Below are 12,333 nucleotides of genomic sequence, written 5' to 3' on the forward strand. Positions count from 1 at the left end.
GGAAAATGTCCAAGAAACTGATTGCTTGATGAAAACCCCAGATAATCTCATGCAGGTGGTCTGAATACCACAGTTTAAGAAATACTAACACAGCCCTGGCCAGGTGGTTCAGCTGGTTGGAGCATCATTCTGTGAACCAAAAAGGTTGCAGTTTCGATCCCTGGTCAGGTCACATACTTAGGTTGCAGGTCCAATCCCTGGTTGGGGTGCATACAGGAAGCAACTGATTGATGTTTCTCTCTAAAATTGGTGTTTCTCTTGCTCTCTCCTTCCGTCTTTTCTGTCTCTCTATAAAGTAATGAAAATATATCCACAGGTGAAGTTTTCTTTTTTATAGAAAGAAATACTAACAGAATCTATGACATGCTCAGGATTTCAAGTTAGAAAAGTCTAGATTTAAATCCCAAAGCCTAATGTCCCTTGCTCTTCACCATTAGGTGAGTTGTTGACCTCTTTAAGGTTTAGTTTTCTCAACAATAACATGGGAACAATGATAATTTAGAGTGGTCATTAACTCAGCTCAAAGGGAGGTGAGATACAGAGAATTTGACTCACTGGCTGCCACATAGTAGACATTAAATCAATGGTGGCTATTATTTGATGATTCCAAGCCTAACTTCTGGCAATCCTTTAAAAGATTTGACATCTCTGCCCTGGTTCAGTAGCTCAGTTGGTTGGAGTATTGTCCTGATATGCCAAGGTTGTGGGTTTGATTCCTTGTCATGGCACATACAAGAATCAACAAATTAATTCATTGATAAGTGAAACAACAAATTGACATTGCTCTCTCAAATCAATCAATAATAAAAAATTATTTGACATCTTGAAGGATCTAAATTTATCCCTGAGTGAAAAAAATTAATAGGATTATATTACTCACAATATTGAAGTACTATAGTATTAGTAGTTTATAATTGTATTCCATTTGACCCCAAACAACCACAAAATTTAAACTTTAGGACATGACACATTTGCCCTTGAGGAGCTGGTAATATTATAACTTGAGTGATGATAAAAGGTCCCTGAGACAGCCATGTGGGATTGTTGAAAAAGATTTGATAGTCATCATGTATTGAGGCAGTAAATATAACCCAGGACTGGAGATCTGGGTGGCTGATCTCCTGGTGATACGGTGATAATAACAGTTCTGTTTTCTTCACAGCAATGCAAGAATTATATGAGCAAATGCAAGTGAAAGCAATTTGAAAGTTGTGCAATGCTAGGATAATAAGATTGTTATGATGAAGCTTCTGCTCTAAAAGCCATAAAAGATAACACAAAATAAATAATAGGCCATTTGGTAAAGAAAGCCCAGTGTTACGGACTGATTATAATATAGTCACACACCACTCACTGCTGAGTGCCTGAAGGCTGGATGTCCACATGGCAAGAGTGATGAGGAGCTGCTTCAAGAGTCAGATAGGAGGCCCAGATTAGATCACATTTGAGGTTTGTTCCTATGAAGATATTAAAAGATTCTAAAAAACACCAGATCTAATTAGATATTTAAGAAAATAAGGAAGGTAAATGTGTTCCAATTCTTACAATTAAGCTGGCACAATTTCTAGAAATAAATGTAAAGTACAACATGTATTTCTAAAAGCCTATATTTTTCAGGCAACTACTCAGTCAAGTAAGAAAACAAAACCAAAATTACAGACCAAGTTGTTTACCAAATGAGTATTCTAGTCCTCATTATGGCTGTGGGATTTGAATCTCCCAGAGCCATCACACCTGACTTGTTGAGCAATAAATACCTGCGGCACCATGAGTCACATGGAGCCTTAACTGGCAAGCTGAGAGAATCAGGAACATAGGCCTAAAATGTTGTCTTCCCACCTGCCACCCATAAACTAATACAGCTTAATGTGGACAGAAAAGGGAAAAGATGAGGTAGCAAGGGACCCAGGGTTGAGAACTACTCTAAGAAAAATAAAATTTCTATTGACAAACTTTCAGGTAATTAGACTCCTTCTGTGTTCTCTCAATACTTTGTATTTATCTGCACAACTCATTGGATACTTGTTGTATGTCATTTCTCCATGAGGCAGGGAATATGTCTTATGTGATTCTCCATCTTCAGTGACACATAATGGTATTGGCCCTCCACACGGAGCTCAACACAGGGCTATTAATTGAGTATGAAAGCATAGATTAAGTAGCCTACGTCCAATAAATACTACCAGTTGGTGGTAGAAAAATATGTGTCTGGCTGGAAAACTCCAAGAAAAAGAAAACACATTAACTTTAGACACAATAATCAGGAACCTTTTAAAATAAAAGGTAGTGCAATCTAGTAGGCAGAGCTCAGAGCAGTATCAAGCTCTATAAAGTCTGAGTCTCTCCCCTTGAGCTAAAGAGGAGTCATTCCATGGTAGCAGAAGGTCAAGGGTACTGTTGTGGTCTTCCCAGTTACCCTGCCCACCCCAAAATAAATAATAGCACTTGGTAATATGAAAATCAAGCCTCAGTCCCCAATTTAGCACCTTAAATTCTGGCTTCTGCAGTCACTACTGTTAAGAAACCACTTCTTACAAATTTTCTTAGGGGTTTCATTTGACCAATTTCATTGACCAATCCAGATGATAGAAATTTGCTGACCATTCTTTTCCAATTGAAACCCTCCTATTTGATGTTCTATGACAGTGCTGTCTTCTATTTTGCAGGCAAATTTTCTCTCTATTTTTTTGGCTTTTCTTTCTTCTCTTACTAAGCTGTGATTATTGATTGCATGACCTGGCAATTGATTCTCACCTCTTCTCTCTAAACAATGACCCTGTAGAGATTTAACCCATTGGCAGGACTCTAACTACATCAGTGCTCAAGAAATGTCTTCACAATCTCCATGGCTAGCCCTGTACTCTAATTGCAGATTTCCAAATATTTGTAAGGCATCTTTTTGGAAATGCTCCATTGTCAACTCATCACCTCTCCTTGCTCCTGCATGTAACCTCCACAGATTCAGGCCAGTTTCTCCATTGGTCTTGGTTTCAACTTCCTCACAAATTAACTTAGATGGCAGAAGAAATTATTGCAGGTATGTAATGCAGCCTTCAAATTCATGGTTACAGTTTCTTATATTTTTTAAAACCCTTGGCAACTATACATATTTTGTCATTTTTATAATCATATGTCTAAAAGTTCCAAACTAAAAGCCACCATGAATATTCTTGCCAATATTCTAATTCTCAGACAAACCCTGTTAACATTACTTATTCCAGGATTTGAATGGCCATTGTTTGAATAAACCAAAAAAAGTGAAGACCAAGAGTCTCATTCAGGAGGGAAACTCTAGTAGCCTATTATTATTTAAAATGATTTTATATTCAGCCCTACATTTTATTTATTCATGTGAGTCTGTTTTTCCAACCAGACTGGAGGTCCTAGAAGTAAAAATTGATACTTGATTTATTTTTGGTCTTATCTTCCAGCACGGTGCTTGATATTTGGTGTATGTTCAGTAAATATTTTTTAAATTACATCAATTATCAAATTTTAGGGTGTTTTTTTTTACATATGTTACCACCAAGTACTGCAGCAGGAAATTACTTAACCTGGACAAGGATATGGAAACCTGCAATATTCATATGGTTTTAAAAAGGGATAGATAATAAAATACAGTGTCCAAAAGACTTGCACGGAAAAACGGAGATAAGCAGATCCGCCATGCCTTGTGGAGAGTCAGACTAAAGAAAATAGGAGTGTGCCACTGGTGGAAGGGCAGAGCCCTTTTGCTGACTGCCTTGGTTTTATGATCCCTATTGAGAATACCCAGGCAAACATTACTCATGGTTATTTGCCAGCAGCTAGAAAGAGGTTGAGACAGAGAGCAAATATTACCTTGAAGTCCTGCATATTCCATGAAATGTCTTTCTGAACTCCTTGCTATTGGAATTGTTCAAGCAGAGGCTAGATGACTACAGGGCAAGGGTGCAATAAGGGAAGTTGTAGATGCTGAGTGTTACATGGAATTGAATTAGATGGACTTTAAGTCTACACCTATCATACTTTTTCCAAACAATTATATTTCTAAAATACTAGTCATATTATTTATTGAGCATTGTGTTAGCTACTGAGTGAGGTGCTCTATATATGTAATGATAGCCAACACTTACATAGCATTTGCTACACACTGAAAAGAGTTTCTTTGTGTGTATGTATTCCGTAAATCTTCATACAAGCCCATGAAGTTATTGTAAGTTCCATTCTACAGATCGAACAACTGAGGCACACGGTATTCAGCAACTTGCACAAGAATATTCAGCTAGTAAGTAGGAGAGGCTTTTGACCCACAAAGTCTGGTTTCAGACTGTGTACTCATATCCACTGTACTTGATGGCTGCTTTGAGCTTTGCAATAAGTATGTGACAATAGGATTACTACTCTTCCCTTATAAATGAGAAACCAAGGTGTAGAGGTATATGTTGTGCACCTTTGATCAACATGCGGCCCTCTCCAGTTTCCATTGCCCCTACCTGGTGCTAGTGCTGCTCACTCCATGCTTAAGATCTTGCAAAGACTTTTTATCTCTACTTCCACTTCTCCCCTTCCCATGCATCTTTCAAGTTGTTGCATGATATTATTTAAGAGTCTCCACTGGCTCCTTCTTGTATGTGACATCCCTTTCAAATATGTCAAACTTGTGTGGCTTTTCATAACCTGCCTCCCTTACTTTTTGAAAACTTATCTCTTAAAAACACAGACCCTATTTTCATTAGGCTGATTTCTTCATTGTTCCACTCATATTTGTGAGTTTGCTTCCCACAGAAAGTAAAAATAATGTGCCTTTATTAGGCAATATCTTCCATTTATATATTCCTCAAATGTAAACTTTCCTTTCTTTCTCTCCCCAACATCCATTTGGGCCCCATGTCCTCTCTCTTTCATCAAATCAGTCTTCTGCTCTACTTCACTACAGTCTCAGTTCAGACCTTCCTCATCTCTGTATGAATTAGTTCTATATTTCCTATCTGCCACCGGTCTTGTCTCCCTAAAGGCACACTCAACAATGCTACTAAAAAGCCTTTTAATTATGCTAACCCCCTAGTTAAAGTTAAAAACACTTAGCCTCGTGGGCCTTGAAAGCCAGCATGTGGATTTGGATACAGAAAAAGTTTATATAGGTTATCATAATATTGATAAACACCATGCTTTCTTATGGACTGTATGCCTCAGGACTATATTGTGAACCAAGGACAGAATGTCAGAGGTGCTTGAGAAAGAACCAAAGAAGATATGTGTTGCTCCAGCTTCTTTTATTCTTCATCTGTGCTGTGATTCTGTCTCTGGAGAAGGTTGGTTTCCTCGGGAAAAACCAAGAGGAGGGGAAGAGATGTCAGTAGCAGGATGGTGGCACAAAAAGAGCTGAAAAACTGTGCTTCATACCCGCCTGGGATGACCTTTAAATACCATGATGAGAATCTCTGACTCTTACTGGAAGAGGCCTCTCCAGGTACCCCGCCGCTGGGAAAATTATATTTTGGAATGGCTTGAAAAATGAAGAAATCTGATCAAGTTTCTTGATCCCATTTCTGATCTGTTGTTTTGTTTCTGTTTCATTAAGGCTTTGTGGCTTCCTCCAGCCCAAAGTGCATCATGATCTGCTTCCTCAGGCACGAACCCTTCCTGCCAGATCACAGTTTGAATCACTCTCCTCCATTCTCTCCTGTGTCCCCTTCTGGTATTACAATTAGGCATATGTTACAACTTTTGAAATTGTTTCACAGTCCTTGAATATTCTGGGGTTGTTGTTATTTTATTGTTTTTTTTTCCTCATTGTTTTTCAGTTTGGGAAGTTTCTAATGCTGTATCTTCAAGCCTGCTGATTCATTCCTCAGCCCTGTGCTGTGTACTGATAATATCTATCAAAGGCATTTTTCATTTCATTAGCATTATTTCTAGTAGTCACTTCTGATTCTTCATTAGAATTTCCATATCTCTGCTTATATTACCCATCTATTCATTCATGTGCTCTACATTTCCATTAAAAACCCAATATATTAATCATAGCTATGTTTATATTCTCTGCTACTTCCCGAATCTGTATAATAGCTGAGTTTGGTTCTGATTTTATTTTGCCTCTTTAGCCTTTTTTTTTTGTTTGCCTTTTGGCACATCTTACAATTTTTTTGTTTAAAGCTGGATATGAGGTATCACATGATAGGCAAGGAAGTAAATAAGACTTCAGTGTAAGGATTTATGTTAATCTGCCTGGGAATAGGGCTGTTTTAATATTTGCTGTAGTTGTAAGTGCCAGAGCCTTGAGATTCCTGCTCTGTCCGTGTTTCTGTCTCCTATCTTGATTTCAGGTTTCCCCGAGTATGCTTCCTCAGCAAAAGTCTGCATCTTGTATCGCTTTCAGCCGTAATCCACTGCACCGGAGCCTATTAGTGTGGTGGTCAAGTGTGGGGAAACAGAAACATTGGATAATATTATTATTAAATCTTGGTCTTTTAGTGGCTTTTGTCTCTGGCTATGACCCTCACAAGAGTTTCTTTAGGGATATAGCTCTTTCACCCTGTCCCTCCCCCATCAGGTGAGACAGAAAGGTTAGAAGGGCAGAAGTAGGAGGAATGCCCTTCCCCCAAGTGGAATAAGGCTCTGGTAATCTTTTTTCCATCTGTCTCCCTAAGGTGGTGGTTTGCCCTGCAATCTCACTTCACTAATGGATCCAAGAAAAATGATTGATTTTCAAGTTGTCCGCCTTTTTCTCATTTCAAGGACAAGAGTGGTGACTTCTCTAAGTTCTTTTTATTATTAGAGCTGAAGCCAGAAGTTGTTCGATGTGGAATGGTATAGGAAAGAGTCCCATACCTTATTCAACTTTGTGTTCAGTTTTATGCCCAGCAGAATAGAGTAGAGGCTTGACACACTGTAAAATATTAGTGTTGAGTCAATAGAAAAGGACAAACTGTCCCACACATCAGGAAACTGGTACACTCAGGTTAATTAGCAGAATCTGTAAACATCCCTAACTGTAAAAACTGCATAAATCGTAAAGGAGACTTCTGCAATGCAAAAGCATAATAATATTTTGCAGTGTCAGATGTGCATTCTTGAATAAAATTACAACCTTATGTCAAACAGGTTATTATTCATGCTGTTTATAAATCTGAAACCCAAAAGGGAAACCTATAAATTTTCACCAAACAATAGCGCCCACACACTTAATTCACATGTCTGCTCATTTCCAAGCACCAGGTTTTGTACAGCTGACTGGAATTTTGGCAGAAACATCCCAGATGCTGCCAAGGTCATGAGAGAGGAAATGGATCAAATCTAGCTGATCCCATTCCGGTTCTTAGGAAGCAGGATCATACATTTCTGAGTGTTCAGCAAACATGCCGTTGGGACGTGAGAATCATGGGTGAGGAGGAAAAAAATGTCATGATTCAGACTGAATTCCCAGTAAGGCAAGTATTGCTCAATATTAGAATGTAGCTTTAAGTTACAGTCCTATGTTTAATAATAAATAAAACAGATACGTTATATAGGTTTAATTGTGTCATTCTGCCTTATATATTGGTACACCTATCAGTTTTCGGTCTTCCCTGTCCTTTCTATTGGCAGCATTTTTCACAGTGTAACTCTCCTTCTGCCACCTAAACAGTGTAAAACCTGACCATTTCCTCCAATAGAACTAAGGTTTTTGAACCTCTATGTTTTTGTTTACTTTAATGTAAAGTGTTCTTCTGCCATCAAAATCTTACCATTTTCCTTCCTCCCTCCCCACCCAGAAGTTTTAATCTTGTGGTGTTTGATTAGAATCAGAGATATCAGTATGGATTCCTCCTTTTCTCTCTCTCTCTCTCTCTCTCTCTCTCTCTCTCTCTCACACACACACACACACACACACACACACACATATACAAAAATGTAAATGTAATGTGAGTATATGTTTGGTCAGTATATGTGCATATATTCCTAAAATGTTAACATAAGAAACTTTGAATGAAGCTTTATAGAAAATCTGTAAAATATTTTTGCAACTTTCCTGGAAGTCTAAAATTATTTCAACATAAAAAGTAAAAAAGAAACAGTGAAAGGCTAAAGAGGCCATTTGACATGTTAAAATGTTTAAATAAATTTTTAAATGAAACTTGCTATGACTTCAAGGCCTCTTGTAATTTCTCCATGAAACTTTCACCAGTACCCCACCAGAAGTCATTTGTCCTTTCCCCCATAAGTCTTAGTTATATAACAGAGGTCTGGACCTCTGTGATACAATTTCAGAGATACTTTTCTGACTCCTAATGGGTTAAGAAAGAGGTTAGATAGGAAGGAGAAACCTAGTCACAGACTAAGGAATGACTCCTTCCTTCTTGTCTGTTGTACTCATGGGCAAGAATTCCATTAAAAATCCAGTAAAACCCCAGAGCAAGTATGCCAAGTGTCATTCTTTCTCAGCAGCTGTGAGCAGAAGAGTCTGGCTGTCCCTGTAGGAGACACACAAACCTGGCTTGAAGCAGAAATGTATGTGATTTTTAAAGGGAATTCATGCTCCTGGGGAGAGAATTTATTTTTCAGCATAAAGTAAGAATCAATCCCATAGAAACTGCAAGTGTCCCATAACTGTTGTACTCAAACTTCAAGTTCAGCAAACAATTGTCACTTTTATCCTGGGAAAAGAATATATTACAGAAAGGAGTCTGGATTGAGAATCAAGGGAGACCCATGTAATCTCAACCAGATTAATAAATACAGGTGCTTGTGTGCCGCGCTCCCCTGTATGGCCCTTTCTGCTAATCACAGATACCCTCTCTGTGCAAGGACAACCGATCTACATTGCTGTCTATGGATGTAATTATTTCATTTTTATTGATGTAAGGTTTCTCATTGTTTCAATTTCAATTGTGTAACTATTCCACTCTTCTCTTATTGATGGGAATTTGTCATAAACCATGTCACAATGAATATTCTTGTACATGTAGCCTATTGCTCAATACAATAATTTCTTAGATCCCATTTTTATTAGTTTGTTGTAGATATAAATAAGATAAACTGAATGAGAGAAACAAAACCCACTTACTGATAGCTTGCTAGCAAAGGGGCCAGCCACCATCACTTGCATTTTGGCAGAGACTCAAAGGAAGGCAGAAGAGTGGGAAAGAGTTATAAATAGTGGAAACAGGGAAGCCTTCAGGCACACCATGATTAGAGGCTGTTGGCCTGAGGATGCTGTAGGCAGGTTAACTGGAAGCAAGGCATCATGTGTGATTGGTAAGGAGTCATATTTGAATTTCTCTGGTCCTGAGTTAGAAGTAAAGAAAATTAGGGAAGCTGTCAATTAATAATCAAGCCCTGGTCATTTGGGGCTGGTTGTTACAGGAGTTACTGTTTAGCTTCTTGGATTGTTACAATATTAGAGATAGAAATCTGGCTTCCTAGAAGTTTCAGTTATGCAGATTGGCTTCCCGGGCTGTCTGCTGTAGATAGGAAGTTGATTTCCTGAGCAGGTCGCTGCAGGTTGTGGGTCAAAGTTCTGTTTTTCATAAGGTCTGTCCCTCATCCAGTTGAATATTCAGCCTCAGAAACCAGTTTTGTGATTTTTGTCAAATCTTCTAGCTTTATTGAGCCTCAGGCATAATAGTAAAAGTATATTTTACATCACTTTTTGTGAAAGTTGAATAATATAAGATATTGAATACCTACCTCATTCTTTGACACACAAATATTCTCTCTTCACATCTCTTTCAATTTGATAGGTGCCTGACAGTGTCTATTAACAAACTTCAAGCAGCACTGCTTGAAGCATAGGTGTTAATTAAACAATTCCAACATCATAGTACTGGAATAGTTATCTTGATTCTTCCAATCTTAAGCATCCATGCCAGTGCTTCCAGTTGTAGTATTTTTTTTTCTTTTAAAATGTGGAATGCTTCACAAACTTGAGTGTCATCCTTGTGTAGAGGCCTGCTGACCCTCTCTGTTTCTCTCCGGTTCCAGGATATCTGCTGCTGAAGCAAGCTGTAGCACCTTGGTGTTCCTTGTAAAGTTAAGGAACCTTAGTAAGTTCATACATTTATCTTTCCAACCATGTAGCTAATAAGCTGAAGAACTAAGGATTAAATATAGTGCTTTTGGATTCCAAAGTATAGATAGGTAGATAGAGAGATAGATGGATAGATAGACAGGTAGATAAGTAGATAGATATATTTTTTTCTTTCTCATCAATATATAAATGTCTCTCAATATTTTAAGTATATTCCCCTAACTAATCAGGCCACAGAAATACTTTTTAGGTTATAATGTATTAGTAGGAAACCAACAGAGAATCAAAAACTATAATAAACAGTTTGAATGTAGTAGACATCTAAAAATGATTTTGCACCTGAACTGTTACAACAAATAATAAAAATTTGTCTTCGAATGTGTTGCATTTAACTTTATAACAAATGAAAATGGAGAATTCAAGTTATATTTTATACTTTGTATTTTATTTTGTGTGCTATTCAATATAAAAATCCTATTTTATACATATGCGTTATAATAAAAAGAAAATAAACTATACAGTAATAAACTGTTAATCTTGAATTCAGCTATTTCCAATGTTTTTAGACTTACATCTTGTATAAATCATCACTATCCCTACTAACTTTTTAAAAACAAAAGCTCAGTTGTTCAATTTAACTTTGAGAGAATTTGACTTTTTAAAATTTCACTTGGTTATAGTTGAGAACCACAAGATCTTTAGTTTTCTCCTTTTAGTCACAGAAATGGTATTTGTATAACTTAGTTAATCAAAATAAACATGTAAGACATTGCATTTTAAAATAATAAAAAGAAACAAAATATGTCTGATTTTCTTAATATAATATTAAAATTAAAGTATTAAATTTTTATAAGAATATCTATTTGCATTTCCTCAAGGACCTTTTATGGAATACCAGTATAATGGAGTTATATGCACTATGCATTTAGCATTAGTGACAATTAAAATGCATTGAAATTTTCTAATTCTACCATGCTTTTTAGAGCTAAGATTTTTCTCTCCATTTATCTGATCAGCTGTCACAGAGAACTGTTTGTTTTTTTAGTAGCACTGAACTCAAAAGAGGCTTTTAATGTTCTTAAATATTTCAAATAGAATATCTGCTTGTTTATGTGTCCAACATATATTAGTATTGGAGTCAGCTGATATTCATCACTGAGGGTTTTCTCTAATTCATCACTTTTAAAAATGATTTGTTATGCCTGAACTATGGAAATTAGAGTACATGGAATTATGGAATTATTTCGATAGTTTAATAAAGCTTGCCACTTTGTTACTGTCCTTTCACAAAAGTCCAGGCCAGCTCCAGTGCAACACCCTGGAATCAGGCTGGATGATTCCCGTCACCTCCCTAAATAGTCTGGCTAAGGATGCAGCTCAGAAAGGTCCTTTCCTTTAAAATGACGCCCTACTTCCCTGAACCATAACCAGATGATATTTATAACTCATTATATTCTTCCTTATGCTTTGGAATAGAATGGAATCACTCAACTGAGAGAGACAAAAACTAGAAAAGAATATATCTTAATTTTATCTAGGTTCATAGAAGATTAAGAAACAATATAAGCTTTATCTAGGCCTCTTTATGGTATAATATATTGCTGTTGAAACTGTGACTTCCCTATATTTTAAATTTGAATTATGAGATTATATTAGTATATTGTTTTGTATTAATGCAAACTATAAAAATAGAACTGCAGTTTAGAATTCAAGGTAAAACAATGTAACTGAAGTTTTTGGAATTGTGTTCAAGTTCAATCCCTCCTATTAAAAGATGTATAATCCTGTACTAGTCAGGCCACTTCTGTGAACAATATCTTCTTTTATACTATCAGATAAGATCTGTTCTACTTATTTCTGAGATTTTAGGAAGAATTTATGATTTATTCAATGCAATGTTATAAAAATGTAATTAATACTGAGTATGTAACAAACCTTTTGCTGCTTTCTATATAATTTTAATATGTTTATACAAATACATTGTAAACTACATATTACCACACAAATATATAGAAGTATTATTATATATAAAATAATATTTATCCTTGGACATTATATAATTTAGCCTTTCCCCTTTTGAGAACAGCAAGTGACATTTGAAAACTCATATTACTTTACAATAACCTATTAATGATTTAACATTATGTAGAAATAATATGTTTTTGCAAGAATAAAAATATGAATGGGTTGATTTCTGATTAAGAAATGAAGAGTCAAAACTAAAGTCTAGCTATACAAAGAGTCCAACTTAAAGCAACATGTTATACAAAAAGTAAAAGTAAAAGGATAAAAATGATAAGTTCAACTAATGAAAAACAAGGAGAATGAGGAAACAATAATAA

At 36.2% G+C, this 12,333-nt stretch overlaps 1 non-coding gene across 1 annotated transcript; it reads right to left on the reverse strand.

Moving 5' to 3' along the window:
• Window positions 1-9,863: 9,863 nt before the first annotated feature.
• LOC114491193 lies at window positions 9,864-9,965 on the reverse strand. Its single transcript, XR_003684002.1, has one exon. It is a non-coding gene; the product is annotated as a U6 spliceosomal RNA (small nuclear RNA).
• Window positions 9,966-12,333: the final 2,368 nt, after the last annotated feature.

The sequence above is a fragment of the Phyllostomus discolor genome, chromosome 2 (genome assembly GCF_004126475.2).
Source record: "Phyllostomus discolor isolate MPI-MPIP mPhyDis1 chromosome 2, mPhyDis1.pri.v3, whole genome shotgun sequence".
NCBI lineage: Eukaryota > Metazoa > Chordata > Mammalia > Chiroptera > Phyllostomidae > Phyllostomus > Phyllostomus discolor.